Consider the following 17,264-nt stretch of genomic DNA (forward strand, 5'->3'; position numbering starts at 1 on the left):
TTCAGTTAATTGTGAAGGTGGCTCAAGTAATATGTGGTGGCTCATGCCTGTAATCCCAGCACCTTGGGAGGCTGAGGTGGGCAGATCACCAGAGGGCAGGAGTTCGAGACCAGTCTGGCCAACATGGCGAAACCCTGTCTCTACTAAAAATATAAAAATTAGCTGGGCGTGGTGGCCGGCACCTGTAATCCCAGCTACTTGGGAGGCTGAGAGGCAGGAGAATCGCTTGAATCTGGGAAGTTCAAGCCTCCTTTCTTTGAGACAGAGCAAGACACACACACACACACACACACACACACACACACACACAATGTTTATTATTTGTAAGTTAAGCTTCTTAATGCACTTCCTTTAGATTATTTTACCTAAGCTTCTTTTTAAAATAGATGGAGCATTACTTTACTGGCCCATTTTCAGAAGGAGCATCTGGGATCCAATGCATTTAAGTAATTTATATGTGATGTTGACACAGTTTGTGAGGGACGGGGTGAGACATGAACCTGGGGTGGCAGGTGTTGGGGCTGCTGCTGTCTCAGCAGCTCTGAGGGGGTGGGCGTATTGTCAGTATTTCTTTTTGGCTCTTTTCTTGCTTGTTTGTTCTGTGTTATAAATAGGACTTTGTGAAACTTTGTGGTTTCTGACTGAGGTTTTGCTGAACCATGTTGATTTTTGGGAACCCTGGCTTTCTTTTTTATTTTTATTTTTATTTATAAGAGTCTTACTCTATCACCCAGGCTGAAGTGCAGTGGCATGATCTCGGCTCACTACAACCTTCACCTCCTAGGTTCAAGCGATTCTCATGCCTCCGCCTCCCAAGTAGCTGGGACTACAGGCATGTGCCACCATACCTGGCTAATTTTTTGTATTTTTAATAGAGATGGAGTTTTAACTTGTTGGCCAGGCTGATCTCAAACTCCTGGCCTCAAGTGATCTGTCCGCCTTGGACTCCCAAAGTGTTGGGATTATAGGCGTGAGCCACTGCGCCCGGCCTGGGTACCCTGGCTTTCTAACCCATAGTGGTGTTTCTCAGTCTGCTCGTTGGTAGGATAAACCCAGGTCTCAAAACTACAATTTCAGTAACTCTGCTGGCTCTTAGTATGTATGTCACTCTAGTTACCTTACTTGAGACATGCTGGAACAAACACTAATGAAGAAGCAAGAAGCTGACCCTTTCAAGTTGCCCCAGTGTGAGTGAGGAAAGCTTTAGAGGAACTGGAGGCATGGATCGTCCTGCATAGTGAGTGGCAATGGCTGTAGGCTCTGGAGTCACACAGCCTGGGTCTTCCATCCCACCTTCACAACTTGCTTGCTTTGTGCCCTTCAGCGGGCTGCCTAAATCTCTGTGATCTGCAGTCTACCGTGGAGATAAGGCTGGGACCCACTGCTGGAAAAGGCTGTTGGGAGGACTGACCGAGATCCATCTGTACAGTGCTGAGCACACTGCTTGACATGGACTGAGAGCCTAGGAAATGTTAGCTGTTGTTATTAGAGTAGTAAATAATAATATAAACACGTGACATCTATTCTTGTTTTCTCAAATTATTTTAAGATGCAGCTTTGCATAGCAGATAACAGCCCAGGAGCCCAGCTACCTGGGTGTGAATCTTCGCTCCATGCCTTGGGGCAAGTGGCTTTATCTCTCTCTGTCTCCATTTGCCTATCTAGTAAATGGAGATACTGACCATCCTGGCCTCATAGACTTGTTGTGGGGGTAAAATGGACTAATGAGTATGCACACAGGACAGGGCCCACATCAGATATGAGTGTATGCTATTGCTCACCTCCTGCTGCCAGCTTTGGGGGAGTATGAGAAAGGGTGTGTGCTTATGGATTGATACCCTGATGTTGTCATTTTGAGGAATTCATCTAAGTACATTCAGGGCACAATACACTTTCATCAACAAGCTCTAAGCTCTGTTGAGTCTTCATTATGGCCAGCAAATGGACTGAGGGTACAAAGAATAAGGCATAGCATTTTGTCTCTTCGGGAGGGGCTTACAGCTCTCCACTTAATTTTGCATGGGCACAAGAACCCAAGACACTCAACACATGAACATAAGTCACATTTTCCCAAACAGTACAATTTTTACTTCTCAAAGGAAACCTTTATAAGCAGGATAGTACTCATAACTTAAAAGAACAATGTTGAATCTCTATCCGCGGCCTTAAGATGGTAGAAAGTGTTTTGAGTGCATGTTCCCCACTGCAAAACTTGATTGGCAAAATAGATTTATTTAAGAAAAAAGCTGACCAGACACAGTGGCTCACACCTGTAAACCCAGCACTTTGGGAGGCCGAGGCGGGCAGATCACTTCAGGTCAGGAGTTCAAGACCAGCCTGGCCAACAGGGTGAAACCCTGTCTCTACTAAAAATACAAAAATTAGCCAGGCATGGTGGCATGTACCTGTAATCCCAGCTACTCAGGAGGCTGAGACAGAAAAATTGCTTGAACCCAGGAGGCGGAGGTTGCAGTGAGCCAAGATCGCACCACTGCACTCTAGCCTGGGCAGCAGAGCAAGACTCCATCTCAAAAAAAAGAAAAAAGAAAAGAAAAAAGTTGAATTCGGGATTATCAAGTCCTCTGTATAGTAACAAATAAAATCAGCTATAAAAGTGAGTGTGTGTTTGAGGTACAATTTGGTTTTTCCTCACTAAACCCAGTAGTTGAAATGTATATTTTAAACTAACTTTGATTTTATCTTCAAACTTAGAAGAGACTTCTTAATTTTAATTCAACCTCAGTTTTGATATGGAACTAAATCCCTTCTTAATCTGGTTCATAGACACATTAGTCTAGTTTTTTTTTTTTTTTTTTTAATCCAAAGGGCCTTGATTTTCTCAGCAGCAGGAGTTTCTATCTCCAGCTACTATTAGTCTCTTTATCTTGCTTAGGAGTTTAGACCTGATGAAGAATTGGCTTAACAAGCCCATATGCCATTAGATGTCTATTGAATTCCCACTGCTTCCTTCAATTTCTTTTCCACAGGACCAAAGAGAAATAAAAAGGAGAAAGTACATCCAAAGAGGCAAAGCCCTTCTGCATGTTTTATCTTATCAGAAGTTTCTCTACCCTGTGTGTTAGGATCTTTCTCCTGTTCTCTCCCAGTGCCTGGGACAATAAATATTTGTTGAATGAACAAAGGGCTCTACATGTTGTGATCGCTATGAGCTGCTGAGCCTGTACCATGAGCTACACAGAGCTTGCTTTTAATAACAAGCAACAATAGCCAGAGATTCACCTTGTCTGGCCTCTTTAGAGCCCACAAACCATCATATACATTAATTTGTTTGATCCTCTGTACAACTCTGTGAGTTATACCCAGCAGGCATAATTATTCCCATTATAAAAATGGGGGACATGAGCTATGGAGAGAGGTTTAATGACTGAGATAGACCCTAGGTAAGGAACTGGAGTGAAAAACAAACAAAAAGAGTCTTCAAGCTTTTGTCTCCATCTTGTTCTATTTCCAGTATAGAGGTGTTTTTCAGGTGACCAGCCTGGGCAGCATAGTGAGACTGTTTCTATTAATTTTACAATAAGGCCAAGCGTAGTGGCCCACACCTGTTATCCCAGCACTTTGGGAGGCCAAGGTGGGTAGATCACTTTACATCAGGAGTTTGAGACCAGCCTGGCCAACATGGTGAAACCCCATCTCTACTAAAACTACAAAAATTAGCTGGGCATCGTGGTGGGCGCCTGTAGTCCCAGCTACTTGGGAGGCTGAGGTGGGAGAATTGCTTGAACCTGGGAGGCGGAGGTTGCAGTGAGCTGAGATCACACCACTGCACTCCAGCCTGGGTGACAGAGTGAGACTCTGTCTAAAAAATAATAATATAAATAAATAAAGTAATTTTTTAAAAAGAAATGTTTCTTAAACTGAGATCCTGAGTTTTACAAATTGCAAACTGTAATAAAAACATTTTCTGGCCGGGCTCACGCCTATAATCCCAGCACTTTGGGAGGCCGAGGCAGGCGGATCACGAGGTCAGGAATTCAAGACTAGCCTGACCAATATGGTGAAACCCAGTCTCTACTAAAAATACCAAAATTAGCCAGGCGTGGTGATGGGTGCCTGTAGTCCCAGCTACTTGGGAGGCTGAGGCAGGAGAATTGCTTGAACCCAGGAGGCAGACGTTGCAGTGACCCATGATTGCACCACTGCCCTCCAGCCTGGGTGACAGAGCAAGACTGTCTCAAAACATATACATATTTTCTAATATATGCATAGATATGCACTTTCACAGTTTACTTGTGCTGCCCTAGTGGTTACATATAATTTTAGAATGAATGTTCCCAGCCTTCTTGGTTTATTTGAACAATGTCCTAAGATTGCAATGTGAGTGGGTTAAAGTTGTTGCCTTTTGTAACTTTTTGTTTGTGTGACCAGAGATGTTTACACTATGTAACTAATGTCAAGAACTGTTAGGAGTCTGAGATTTTTACCCTACTTGCAAGCTCACAAGTTTGCTGCCACCATTTTGTGGATACTGGCAGAAAACAGAAGACCTCTGGACAAAGACAGCTCATTACTCTCAGGAAGAGCAACAGCCAGAGTATCATCAATTTTAATGAATCAATTCCCAAGCCATAGTTCTTGCAGAACAGCACAGTGAGGGGCAAGTGATACCTGCACATGCAGTGTGCTGTGTGACAACAGAGGAACCCTAAGCTTCAGGAACTTGAATATTTTATAATGGTCTTCAAGCAAACTTGCCCTCTGTCTGAGATAAGGAAGATGTTATCTTCATTATGCTGGCAGAAAACAAATCTGCCCTGTTGCTCCAGAAAGAAATACTACCTTTATCTCTTAGGTCTGTTCACTTTACAAAAATTCTTGAAAAGCTAGTCTGGAACAAAAGCTGTCAGTGCTTCTGCTTATAAGACATAAAGAAATCTGAGAGACCCAAAAAGAGTTATCTTCTAACAACTACCGCAAAATGTACAAGTAAATTGGATTCCGTAGCTGATCATTGGAGTAACCGTAATTATCCTCACCAATCCTCTTATTTCTTTATTTTTTGTGTAATCAAGACTACCTTATAGGTTTCTCTGTTTAACTTTTATAAGTAAATGTCATAAACATGAAATTTGAAAATGGATTATATGAAAGATTTCAGAAAAGAAGTTAGTTTTAAAAGTTTTAAGCCTATGCTAATTTTAAAGGGCCATCATCTCTTCCCACAGGGTATTTAATAACTTTAGAACAAAATTTAAGTGGTTTTATTGTTCATGTGCAGCTTAGAGCCATGGGAAGTTTTTCACCTAGAAATACATGTTTGTTAGATGCTCCTGAAATCTGTATCTTTCTTTTTTCAATTTTTTTTTAATTGAGACAGAATCTTGCTCTGTTGCCCAGGCTGGAGTACAGTGGCACAATCTTGGCTCGTTGCAATCTCTGCCTCCTGGATTCAAGTGATTGTCTTGCCTCAGCCACCCCAGAAGCTGGGATTACAGGTGTGCATTACCACACCTGGCTAATGGTTTATTTTCAGTAGAGAGCGTTTTGGCAGGTTGGCCAGGTTGGTCTCAGAGTTCTGGCCTCAAGTGATCTGCCTGCCTCGGCCTCCCAAATTGTTGGGATTACAGGTGTGAGCCACCACACCCAGCCTGCCTGCCTGCCTTCCTTCTTTCCTTCCTTCCTCCCTTTCCTCCCTCCCTCCCTCCCCCTTTCTCCCTCTCTGCCTTCCCCTCTCTTTCTCTTTCTCTCTTTCTTTCTTTCTTTTCATTGTGTTCCTTCTTGCTCTCTCTCTCTCTCTTTCTCTCTCTCTCTCTCTCTCTCTGTGTGTTTCTCTAATTTCTTTATAGGAAGCCATGCAAAGTTGTCTAGCCTGACAGGTTATTCAGATGCTTTGTAATTTGCCCATCAGGGGTCTTGGGGACTGAAGAGACTACATAAAGCAAACTCAGTGTTTTATAACTCTAAATTTCAACAAAAGTTTTATACTGTATAATTTCTCTATGTAAACAATGTCTCATAAATTATAAGTGTCATTTAAAGTATGTCAAAGAGTGTGCTTGCATGTTGCAAATAACCAGCCCTAGGTCACCTAACTTTGTTGGCTCGCTCATCTTCTGTAGCGGCAAGCTTGGTCTGCCAGGGAAGGGCCATCTCAGGAGGCAGCCTCATGTCTAGTTTCATCCAGGTAGCTGAGCTCAGTCCTCTTTCCTCGGAGTAGAACAACTAGTCAGTGTCTACATATTTGGTTATACCAAGGGACTGCTGGTAAAATGCATGTGTGAACACAGAGCTATTGGAAAACAAGTGGTGGGAGGCAACCTCTTCACATCTATTAGTATGGCTTTTTTCGTTTTTGAGCCAGAGTCTTATTCTGTCGCCCAGGCTGGAGTGCATTGGTGCGATCTCGGCTCACTGCAAACTCCACCTCCTGGGTTCAAGTGATTCTCTTGCCTCAGCCTCCCGAATAGCTGGGAGTATAAGCATGTGCCATCATGCCCAGTTTTAGTAGAGGTGGGGTTTTGCCATGTTGGCCAGGTTGATCTTGAAATCCTGACCTCAAGTGATCCGCCTGACTCAGCCTCCCAAAGTGCTGGAACTACAGGTGTGAGCCACCACACCCGGCCAGTGTGGCTATTATTTTAAACAAACAAACAAACAAAAAACAAATTTGTGTTGGTGAGTAAGTGGAGAAATTAGAACCCTTGTGCATTGCTGGTGGGAATGTAAGATGGTGCAGCAGTTATGACAAATGGTATAGAAGTGTCTTAAAAAAGTAAACATGTAATTACCAGGCCAGGCATGGTGGCTCACACCTGTAATCCCAGCACTTTGGGAGGCCGAGGCAGGCAGATCACCTGAGGTTGGGAGTTCGAGACCAGCCTGACCAACATGGAGAAACTCTGTCTCTACTAAAAATTCAAAATTATCCAAGCTTGGTGGTGCATGCCTGTAATCCCAGCTACTTGGGAGGCTGAGGCAGGAGAATCGCTTGAACGCAGGAGGTGGAGGTTGCAGTGAGCCGAGATGGCACCATTACACTCCAGCCTGGGCAACAAGAGCGAAACTCCATCTCAAACAAAACAAAACCAAGCAAAAAAACCATGTAATTACCATGATCCAGCAATCCTACTTTTGGGTATGTACCCAAAAGTAGAAAAGCAGGATCTTGAAGAGATATTGGCACACCCATATTTCTAAACAGCATTATACAGAATAGCCAAAAAGTGGAAGTAACCCAAGTGTTCACTGATGAATGAATACACAAAATGTGATAGCCACATATAATGGAATATTATTCAGCCTTAAAAAGGAAAAATATGGCTGGGCACAGTGGCTCACGCCTGTCATCCCAGCACTTTGGGAGGCTGAGGTGGGTGGATAACCTGAGGTCAGGAGTTTGAGACCAGCCTGGCCAACTTGGCAAAACCTCGTCTCTACTGAAAATACAAAAATTAGTCGAGCGTGGTGGTGGATGCCTGTAATCTCAGCTACTCAGGAGGCTGAGGCAGGACAATCACTTGAACCCAGGAGGCGGAGGTTGCAGTGAGCCGAAATCGTGCCATTGCACTCCAGCCTGGGTGACAAGTGAAACTCCGTCTCAAATTAAAAAAAGAATAATAATTTAAAAAAAAAGAAAAATTATTCTGACACATGCTTCACAACAGAGATGGACCTTGAAGACATTATGCTAGGTGGAATGAGCTCATCACAAAAGGGATAAATATTATATGATCTCACTTGTGTGAGGCACCTAGGACAGTTAATTCATAGAGATGGAAAGTAGAATGGTGGTTGCTAGGAGCAGGGGAAAGGGGGGAATAGGGAGTCATTGTTTAATGGGTTTAGAGGTACAGTTAAGGAAGATGAAAAAGTTATGGAGAGGGATGGTGCTGATGGTTGTACACTGCTATGAATGTACTTCATGCTACTGAACTTAAAAATGGTTAAAATGGGGCTGGGCGTGGTGGCAGATGCCTGTAATCCCAGCACTTTGGGAGGCTGAGGTGGGTGGATCACCTGAGGTCAGGAATTCAAGACCAGCCTGACCAACATGGTGAAACCCCATCTCTACTAAATACAAAAAATTAGCTGGGCATGGTGGCATACGCTTGTAATCCCAGTTTATTGGGAGGCTGAGGCGAGAGAATCACTTGAACCTGGGAGGCAGAGATTGCAGTGAGCAGAGATCGCACCATTGCACTCCAGACTGGGCAACAAGAGCAAATCTCCATCTCAAAAAAAAAAAAAAAAAAAAAAAAAGGTTAAAATGGTAAATTTTATGTTGTGTATATTTTACCACAATAAAAAATAAAGTAAATCAATATTTTAAAACACACAAAAAGGCAGGGAGTGGGGAACAGACAGGCTTATCTTATCAGTGTACTGGCAAGCAAGAGAAAGCCAAAATGATATCTAAACAGTTGGGGTCAGATGTTTTTGATCAGAGGAGTTGAAGAGATAGCAGAGTAAGCCTGGAGATGTTGATAATGATGAAGGCAGCAAACCCGGGGCTAGTAGCCCTTACTGATGCTTATTGTATACCAAGAACTTTACAAGTATCTTCTAAAAGCTTCGTTCTAAACCAAGAAGATAAATATGGTTATTCTCCCTTTGGAAAATAGGGAAATTGAGTCTAGAGAGGTTAGCTAACTTGCCTAAATTCACACAGCTGGAAAGTGTGGGACAGCATCTTCAAACCCTGGTTTCCAGCTCTAGGACCCATGATCTTAACTTTTTCCTTCAGTCCCAGGCAGCAACAGTAATGAACCCACTAAATAAAGATAAACGGTATGCAGCTTAATCAATTTTTAAATGAGTGGGGGAAAAAGTGTCTGTCACTTGGCTCATGCCAACTTCTTGGGTCTAGTTTTGGAAATCACATCCTTCTTATTGTTTCTTTGTAATGCCCCCCTCCCCCTGCTGTAACATATATGGCAATTTGTTAACATGCAAAACAGGCAGCCGGCCAGCTGTGCTTGCCAGAAGCCATCAGCCCTAGATTGTCATCTGCAGATTTCTAGCTCTGGCTTATTATGTAGAAGTGACTTGATTTATTTTTTATTGATTTATTGATTGATTTTTTGAGACGGAGTCTCATTCTGCCACCCAGGCTGAAGTATGGTGGCATGATCTTGGCTCACTGCAATCTCCACCTCCTGGTGAGTTCAAGCAATTCTCCTGTCTCAGCCTTGTGAGTAGTTGGGACTACAGGTGTGCGCCACCACGCCTGGCTAATTTTTGTATTTTTAGTAGAGACGGGGTTTCTCAGTGTTGTCCAGGCTGGTCACGATCTCCTGACCTCAGGTGATCTGCCCACCCTGGCTTCCCAAAGTGCTGGGATTACAGGCGTGAGCCACCGCGTCCGGCAGTGACTTGATTTAAAGGTAAATATATTGCTATTTGAATGGTAGACTGGACTCATTGATGGTGGAGATTGACTGTGCTGGCTACTTCTGCCAAGTTTTCCTAATCCTATGTAGTGTCAGGGCTATGAACCAAGTTTCTGTAACATTGATTTTGCTAATCCATCTCTGTAGTAATTTTTCAACTTGATAGAATGCAGAAATCATTTAAGTTTTCTGGAGTTGAAGAAGGACATGTCAGAGTTCTTATCCTGCCCCTTATTAGCAAGACATTCAGCTTTTCTGAGTCTCTGTTTTTTCATGGGAAAATGGGAAGAAAATGCATACTTCACAGGCATATTGTGAGGACATGATAAAATCCAGTGGAGTTTCATCTAATGCAGGATATGCTAGGTTTCTAATAAACAAGGAAAAATGCAATGCATGTAGTCTAAAGTATCCTTGTGCTACCCAAGCTGCATAAAAAACACATGCCTTCCTACACTAGAATTGTATTCAGCATGGTGAGATATTCAGCTTGTATGTGGGACATTTCTGTTTGTCCTTCCAGATCCATTCTCTATCCTTTTCCAACCTGCTGTGTCCCCAAGAGGCTGACTTACATGGACGGTTTCACCGGAGTCCATTGCCCTTTGGCTTCTGGTTCAGCTCAGTCAGTGGGAGGCACTAGTAGGAAGTAGGTGGAAGGAAGGAGACTGAAGTCAGCGTATTTATTCCCCTGCTTCCTCCCTGCCATTGAAGGCCACTGTATTAGTCCATTCTCACACCGCTATAACGAACTGCCAGAGATTGGGTAATTTATAAAGAAAAGAGGTTTAATTGACTCACAGTTCTGCATGACTGGGGAGGTCTCAGGAAACACAATCATGGCAGGAGGGGAAGCAGGCACATCTTACATGACAGCAGGTGAGGGTGAGAGAGAGAGTAGGAGGAACTCTCAAACACTTATATAACCATCAGATCTCGTGAGAACTCACTCACTATCACGAGAACAGCATGGGGGAAACTGCCCCCATGATCCAGTCACCTCCCACCCAGGTCCCTCCCTCGACATGTGGGGATTATGAGGATTACAATTCGAGGTGAGTTTGGGTGGGGACACAGAGCCAAACCACATCAGTCACGGTTACTGTCATGCAGCCCTCCCGTTAACATCTGTCCCCTTTGGGCTCTGGAAACTGGTGTCTCTCTACAATCCTGAGGCCTAGAGTTGTTAATGACCACCCCACCCTGTTCTGTCAGCCCAGGAGCTTCACCGTCCTTTATAATTTCCCTTAACCCTACCCATAGCTTTGGTAGTTCCTGTATTATAAACTGTCTTTTTAATTTTTATTTTATTATTATTATTATTTTTTGAGACGGAGTCTCGTTTTGTCGCCCAGGCTGGAGTGCAGTGGCGCAATCTCGGCTCACTGCAAGCTCCGCCTCCCGGGTTCACGCCATTCTCCTGCCTCAGCCTCCCGAGTAGCTGGGACTACAGGCGCCCGCCACCATGCCCAGATAATTTTTTGTATTTTTTTTAGGAGAGACAGGGTTTCACCGTGTTAGCCAGGATGGTCTCGATCTCCTGACCTCGTGATCTGCCCACCTCGGCCTCCCAAAGTGCTGGGATTACAGGCGTTAGCCACCGCGCTGGGCCTAAATTGTCTTTTTTATTAACCCATTTGCATAGCCTTGTTATTTCTGGCTGGGAGCCTGTGAAATCCACTTGGAAAGTGAGACGAGTTCATCTCCCATCTCCTTGAGTGGACAGGCAGGCAGAATTATCCACACTCTATAAATGGAAAAGCCACTTGCTCTTTTTGTTTTGTTTTGTTTTCTTCTGATTGTGTACTATGCATGATGTGATGGTTGAAGTTGGCACGTGATACACTTAGTGGCCACTGTTGTAAGAGCATGGAATATGGCTGGATTATAATGAATTATTTTGACATCCTTCCTCTTTGCTTCTGTATCACCTTGGGTTCCAGCACAGCAGCCATCTCAACAGGGTGATTCAGTCTTGATATTTCAGTCTGTCCAGCTTGACTGTAAGCTCTCTGAGGTCATGTACCTTGAGGCCTCACACAACTTTGGTATACGTACATAGCATATGCCCCATAAATGTTCGTTGAAGACATGAATGGATAAATGATTGCATGGTAATTCTTTCTTTTCTTTTCTTTTCTTTTTTTTGAGACAGAGTCTTGCTCTGTCACCAGGCTGGAGTGCAATGGCACGATCTTGGCTTACTGCAACCTCCACCTCCTGGGTTTAAGCAATTCTCCTGCCTCAGCCTCCCGAGTAGCTGGGACTATAGGTGCGCACCACCAAGCCCAGCTAATTTTTTGTATTTTTAGTAGAGACAGGGTTTAACCATGTTGGCCAGGATGGTCTCAATCTCTTGACCTCATGATCTGCCCACCTCAGCCCCCCAAAGTGCTGGGATTACAGGCGTGAGCCACTGCGCCCAGCCTATAATGAATTATTTTGACACCCTTCCACTCTGCTTCTGTATCACCTTGGGTCCCAGCACAGCAGCCATCTCAACAGGGTGATTGAGTCTTGATGTGTCAGTCTCTCCAGCTGAACTATAAGCTCTCTGAGGTCATGCACCTTGAGGCCTCACACAACTTTGGTATACATACATAGCATATGCCCCATAAATGTTTGTTGAAGAGATGAATAGATAGATGAATGCATGGTAAGTCTTAATTAGGAAAGAAATCAATAGGCAGTCCCTTCCTCCTTTTCCTAACCTGAAGAACGTTGAAATTTCAGTAAAACTACTAGTAGATATTGATTATTCTAGGTCACTCTATTTGTGTTTATTGGTTGTGGGTTCTGATCATAAAAATTCAGAAGATAAGAATAATAATCTTAGCCATCATTTACTGAGGATTTCTATGTTCTAGGCACCTTCCTAAGTATTTTTTACGTATTAGTTCATTTAATCCTTCCTACACCTCTAAGAAGAAAATATTTTCATCACCAATTTACAAATAAGGAAGGTTAATTTGAGATGGGCTAAGTAGATGCTTTCAATACTCCATTTGCTAAAGAGTGATTCTGGCCAAAAGTTGCTCATGGCATAGGCTCTTCACTTTCCCACAATTCTGCATTAAAAATAAAAAAGTTTAATTCCTTGCAGTGAACCTATAGAAATTGAATGCCATGTTCAGCATGTTTTGAATCCAAGAACCCTAGCTGCCACAGAGGGTCAGTTGATTCCATCTGGAAGAGAGACTAAAACTCAGAGTCCTTCCTAGAGGAAATCCCTCTTGTTTATTTTTAAGTGTGGAGATTCTAGAGCCAATGGATGAAGGCACACGGGGCAGGGTTAGGCTGTGCTAAACGTTCTAAGACACAGACAGAGCAGCAACGGGGTTGGGGCCTTCTGAGAGAAGAGGCACGTATTGAAGTAAAAGTGGATATTTGAAGAGTGATACCAGTGGAAGGCATGGCTGGGAGTGTTTAAAGGAGCAGGATATTCTTCCATGATGAAAGGCTTTGTCCATGCAAACCAAGGCTCCCTCGGTTGGTCGGGCGCTTTGTTGTTAAGCGCAGAGATGATTCCAAGGGGTGTAGTTGCTGTATTGTTTTTCTTGCTTTGTTTGCTAAATGAAAACATCCCCGCTTAATTGCAGTCCCTTCACACAGAGCTTCGGAGGGAAAACAAAGGCATTGTTCCACCAAATGGAAAAAGGCACCAAATTGACAAAAAACATTTAATAATTTCAGACCCCCTAACAAAACAGTGTTTCAGTCCAGAAAGAAAGAAAATCCGAATAACATTTTTAACTTTATTAAAGTTAAATTTGTAATTAAATTTTAATGATAAAGTTAAATTTATTGAAATGTAATCTCCATAAACTGAACATATCATAAGTGTGCAGCTCAATTCATTTTCACAAACTGAACATACCTGTGGAACCACCACCCAAATAGTGTTTGGTTTTTTTTTTTTTTAAATGTTCTCTGACGCCGGGTGCAGTGGCTCATGCCTGTAATCCCAGTACTTTGGGAGGCCGAGGTGGTAGATCACTGGAGATCAGGAGTTCGACCTGACCAACATGCTGAAACCCCATGTCTACTAAAAATACAAAGTTAGCCGGGTGTGGTGGCACATGCCTGTAATCCCAGCTACTCGGGAGGTTGAGGCAGGAGGATCGCTTGAACCTGGGAGGTGGAGGTTGCGGTGAGCTGAGATTGTATCATTGCACTCCAGCCTGGGCAACAAGAGCGAAATTTTGTCTCAAAAAATAAAATAAAATAAAAAGTTCTCTGTATTCTACCAAGGTTTAATATGCTAAACAAAATTAACTTTTGCATTGGTGTTAGTTTCTTCTAGAATATAAAACATTCTTTTAAGTAACTTAACTTCTTGGCTTTTCTCTGTTTCACCTGCCACCTGATGCTGCCCTTCTTCCCTCACCCTCTCCAGATGCCTGGAATTTGTTATTCTGGCCAGTTCAGACTGTCATCCAGCCTCTGCAAGGGTCAGCTCTGCGGGGCGTGTGTGTATAAACCTTGTATGTCACTTGTTCATGCTACTTTCTGCTAGGCAATATGCTAGATGCTTTAAACAGATTAGCTCTAATTTTCACAATGATTCTGTTAATGTAAGTATTATTGTCCTCATTATGTACAAGAAGCAGCTCAGGATCATAGCACCCAACTGCAGTTTAGAAGTCCTAGGATGGCTTCCCTCCTGCCACTACCTCTCCGGAGCCATGGATGTTCATAGGCAAGAAAGGGGGACAAGGTAATTGACCAGATCATCCCAACACCTTTTGTGTGGCTCTGGAGTACTGTTTTGTACTCATTATATTTCCTTCCTGTGCTAGGACAGATGTATTCAGAAAGAACTGTGAAGTTTTCCCTTTCAATCATATTCTGCTTTTGCAAGCCATTCCTTTCTCCTAGTCCATGCTGAGATGGTTGACAGTCACCAAGCATCTGCCTGCACACCAGTGGCTCCTGCTTGCTGTTTCTTTTTCCTATCAACCCTAGACTGAAGTTAGTCACTGATGCTTTGGCTCTGATGAACCCCTTCTGGTTTCTAGCCAGTGGGTGAAATCATTATATATAAGAGCAGTTCCCAGCTTTCAAGAGGTTTGTTTACTTTGCTTCCTCCTGATCTTCCAAAGTGGAAATTTTGCCTTATCTTTATATTCCCAGTGACTAGCACAGGGCGGCGTATCCAGTACGTGCCTGAGACACTTGCTGAACTGAAAGCACTGTTGCCATAATGAAAGTGAAAAGGTGATGGATAATCACAGTACAAAAGGATCATTATGCTGTCATCTTTATCCTGATTGACACTCTTGAGCTCAGAATTTTTCCATGGCTATCACCTATAGGCAATGAAGCATTTCTGACCTAATCTTTACCTGCTGCCCATGCTTAACTCCCTGTGCTTTGCTCTCCTGCCCTCCCCCATCCTCTCCCTGCCCAGTACCACATGATTTGTCCTGACCTCTCATTTGCACCATGCATTTGTACTTGCTCCTTGAACCTGTGTCCTCTCACCATCTCGAAGGACCAACTTCCATTTCTTCTTAACTTGGAACTTGAAAGTGCCCTCTGACACTTAAGTATTTCATTCTCTTGCTTCCCCTTCATCTTGTATGTACCTGTACCTCTGTTACAGCATTTATCTGTCTTGCACATAGGTTTTTTAATGTTTGCTTCCCCATCTGATAGTAGGCAACTTAAGAGTAAGGGCCACGTCTTTTCATTTCTGCATATCCTGGGAGACAGATGATGCTCAATAGATATTTAAATGGTCTAGGCATCATGGCAGGTGTCTGTAATCCCGCTCCTTGGGAGGCTGAGGCAGGAGAATCTCTTGAACCCAGGAGGTGGAGGCTGCAGTGAGCCAAGATCGCGCCACTGCACTCCAGTCTGGGTGGCAGAGTGAGACTCTGTCTCAAAAAATAAAATAAATAAATAAAAACTAAAATAAAAATAAGAATTAAAAATATATTTATTAAATGAATGAACAAATGAAAGTACTAAATACTGATTTTTAACAGCTTTATGAAGACATAATTCACATACCATACAATTCACCTATTTAAAGCATATGTTAATTTTATACTTTTTAAAAACTTTGTTTATAGTATAATCACAGATGTATACAACCATTACCACAGTCAATTTCAGAGCATTTTCATCACTTCAAAAAGAAACCCCTTACCCCATAGCTATCACTCCCCTATGCCTTCATCTACCCCCTCATCCCTAAGCAAACATTAATCTACTTTCTGTCTCTATACATTTCTCTATTTTTTTAATTTTTATTTTTATTTATTTATTTTTTTGAGACGGAGTTTCACTCTTGTTGCCCAGGCTGGAGTGCAATGGTGTGATCTCAGTTCACTGCAACCTCCACCTCCCAGGTTCAAGCAATTCTCCTGCCCCAGCCTCCCAAATAGCTGGGATTACAGACATGCGCCACCACACTCAGCTAATTTTGTAACTTTAGTAGAGACAGGGTTTCACCATGTTGCCCAGGCAGTCTCAAACTCCTGACCTCAGGTGATCCACCCACCTCGGCCTCCCGAAGTGCTGGGATTACAGGCATGAGCCACCATGCCCGGCCACATTTCTGTATTTTGATAATTTTATATCAATGGAATAATACAATGTATGGCCTTTTGTGACTGTCTTCTTTCACTTGGTATAATATTTTCAAGATTTCTCCATGTTGTAGCTTGTTTCAGTACTTCACTTCTGTTTATAGCCAACTAATTCCTTGTATGCATACACCACATTTTCAGTTTCATCAGTTGATGGACATTTGGATTGTATTTACTCTTTGGCCTTTATAAATAATATCGTTATGAACATTCATATGCAAGGTTTTCTGTGGATATATGTTTTCATTTCTCTTGGGCACATACCTAGAAGTAGAATGGCGGGATCATACAGTAACTCTGTGTTCAACGATTTGAGGAACTGTGAGACTATTTTCTGAAGTGCCTGCACCATTTCAAATTCCCACCAACAGTGTATGAGGCTTCCAGTTTATATCACTGTCAAAACTTGTTCTCTGTCTTGTTTCTATCCAACTAGCGGATATGAAATGTTATGTCATTATAGTTTTTATTTGCAGTTCCCTGATGCAAATCTTTCTATGTAATTATTGGCTAATTTTTATATTTCCTTTAGTTTATTCAGATCATTTGCCCGTTTTTATTTTTGTTTTTATTTTGAGACAGAGTCTTACTCTGTCACCCTGGCTGGAGTGCAGTGGCGTGATCTTGGCTGACTGCAACCTCCACCTCCCGGGTTCAAGCAATTCTCCTGCCTCAGCCTCCTGAGTAGCTGGGATTACAGGTGCATGCCACCACACCCAGCTAATTTTTGTATTTTTAGTAGAGACAGGGTTTCACTATGTTGGCCCGGCTGGTCTTGAACTCCTGACGTCAGGTGATCCACCCACCTCAGCCTCCTAAAGTGCGAACCACTGCGACCAGACTGTAATCCCAGAAGAAGGGTAGTTTTAGCTTTTACATTTAGCTTTTAAATCTATTTAGGGTTATTTTTCTATGCAGTATGAGGTTAAGGATCCAACTTCAGTATTTTGCATGTGACTATCTAACTGTCCCTGCACCATCTGTCAAAAAGACGACCCTTTCCCCGTTATATGGCCTTGGCACCCTTGTTGAAATCAGTTGACCATAGATATACCAAAGTAGTGATTTAAAATTTGTGTTTAGATAATAATATAAAACACCTTGGTTGAATAATGAAAGCGGAGACTGCTTCTCTTGTCTTTTTATATTGCTTCCACAAATATGAGGGACAGAGAAGCCCTGCTATCACCTAACCTGTTATTATGTAGAAAGGCAGTTCCTACTTATCATTGTGTTCAATATTTTATCATTTTTTCTTTTTTTAAATTTTAATTTAATTTAATTTAATTTTTTTGAGACGAAGTCTTGCTCTGTTGCC

General features: G+C 42.7%; 1 protein-coding gene and 1 long non-coding RNA gene across 3 annotated transcripts in view; one reads left to right on the forward strand and one right to left on the reverse strand.

Moving 5' to 3' along the window:
* Nucleotides 1-10,235, reverse strand: part of LOC117981498 (uncharacterized) — a 30,443-nt gene extending 20,208 nt beyond the window's left edge. Inside the window, exons 1-2 of the long non-coding RNA XR_004673054.3 lie at nucleotides 10,152-10,235; nucleotides 9,926-9,989 (exon numbers count right to left, since the gene is read on the reverse strand). This is a non-coding gene — a long non-coding RNA (uncharacterized LOC117981498). The remainder of the gene's footprint in view (nucleotides 1-9,925; nucleotides 9,990-10,151) is intronic.
* Nucleotides 1-17,264, forward strand: part of DEPTOR (DEP domain containing MTOR interacting protein) — a 185,133-nt gene that overhangs the window by 59,704 nt on the left and 108,165 nt on the right. The gene's annotated exons all lie outside the window — the stretch shown is intronic.

The sequence above is a fragment of the Pan paniscus genome, chromosome 7 (genome assembly GCF_029289425.2).
Source record: "Pan paniscus chromosome 7, NHGRI_mPanPan1-v2.0_pri, whole genome shotgun sequence".
NCBI lineage: Eukaryota > Metazoa > Chordata > Mammalia > Primates > Hominidae > Pan > Pan paniscus.